Genomic DNA, 1,380 nt, shown 5'->3' with positions numbered 1-1,380 from the left:
TTTCCTGATGTATCTGTGTCTCAGAGGCACAAATTATAGTGTGAACCTAGCCTTAAATGTGTTCTCCACTGGAAAAAATTTTTTTTAAATCAACTGGTGCCAGAAAGTTAAACCGATTTGTAAATTACTTCTATTAAAAAATCTTAATCCTTCCAGTACTTATCAGCTGCTGTTATGATCCACAGGAAGTTCTTTCTTTCTGTCTGACCACAGTGCTCTCTGCTGACACCTCTGTCCATTTTAGGAACTTTCCCCATAAAAAACCTAGCCTGCTCTGCACAGTGAATATAAGGCTGACGCGATATGCATCAGTTTCCAGGGGTGTAAATATTTATCACACTCACACCCCCTGGAATTCACACCCATTTTATTTATTTTTTTGTCTTTTTATGTCTGTTTTTCTTTTTAAAAAGTTGAATGTAAATGTTCAATACTTCAGTCCAGCGACAAACTCCTTTGCATCAGGGTTCAGGTTGCTTTTGCTCAGGTTCAGGTTGTCTTCTGAACTGGGAACATCATTCACTGTGAGACCATTTAACTGCTGCTGCAACTTCCCTACCCCCTGCAGAAATCACATGAGGGAATGAACCAATCCTGATCCTCTTCATCCAACACCTCCTGGAAACAGCAGTTGAGGAACTCCTGTTCTTGTAACTCTTCCTCTACCTGCCTGTTAAAAGGGGTTGTGCGCTGCCCTGCCTTTCAGAGCTCCGTTCGCAGCGTCCGGAACTTCCGTGTTCGTGACCGCCCCCTTGTGACGTCACACCCGCCCCCTCGTGACGTCACGCCAACCCAGTCAACCAAAGTCTATGGGAAGGGGGCGTGACAGCGGTTGCGCCCCCTTCCCATAGACTTTTGATGAGGGGGCGGGCGTGACGTCACGAGGGGCCGAGCGTGACGTCACAAGGGGGCGGCCGTGAACACGGAACCCCGCACACAGCATTCGGAGTAATGAACTTCCGGACGCTGCGAGCGGAGCTCCGAAAGGCAGGGCAGCACATAACCCCTTTAAATCCTATTTGTTTTCAATCCACATGTATTCTGCGAATGGGTTGTTCTTGTTCTCGTCATGTCCACTGACCACCTAGTCGTCCTTTGATTTATTGTGTGACGAGGAGTTTCCGATGTTCGAGCCGTTCATCATGGCGGTATCTAGAGCCAAACCGCACACCGCTGTCTATTTAGTAAAAAAGTGAAGATACACAACAAAATAGTAATGTCCCTATATATCAGGAAGGGGAACAGCAACTAAATACAAGCAATGTTTATGTATGTCTGGTGCCTCTAGATGGCTCTGTAGCTGAGAGGTTCTAAAGTAGTATAACAATGTCTTGTTATTTTGTCTTGTTTGTCTCATATGTAAAAATCTCTTTGGTTTCT

At 45.5% G+C, this 1,380-nt stretch overlaps 1 pseudogene; it reads right to left on the bottom strand.

The window, feature by feature from the left end:
- Positions 1–427: 427 nt before the first annotated feature.
- LOC130306623 (polyadenylate-binding protein-interacting protein 2B-like) lies at positions 428–1,144 on the bottom strand (annotated as a pseudogene).
- Between the last annotated feature and the right edge of the window lie 236 nt (positions 1,145–1,380).

Source organism: Hyla sarda, chromosome 1 (assembly GCF_029499605.1).
Source record: "Hyla sarda isolate aHylSar1 chromosome 1, aHylSar1.hap1, whole genome shotgun sequence".
NCBI lineage: Eukaryota > Metazoa > Chordata > Amphibia > Anura > Hylidae > Hyla > Hyla sarda.
This window is presented reverse-complemented; position numbering and strand designations above follow the sequence as displayed.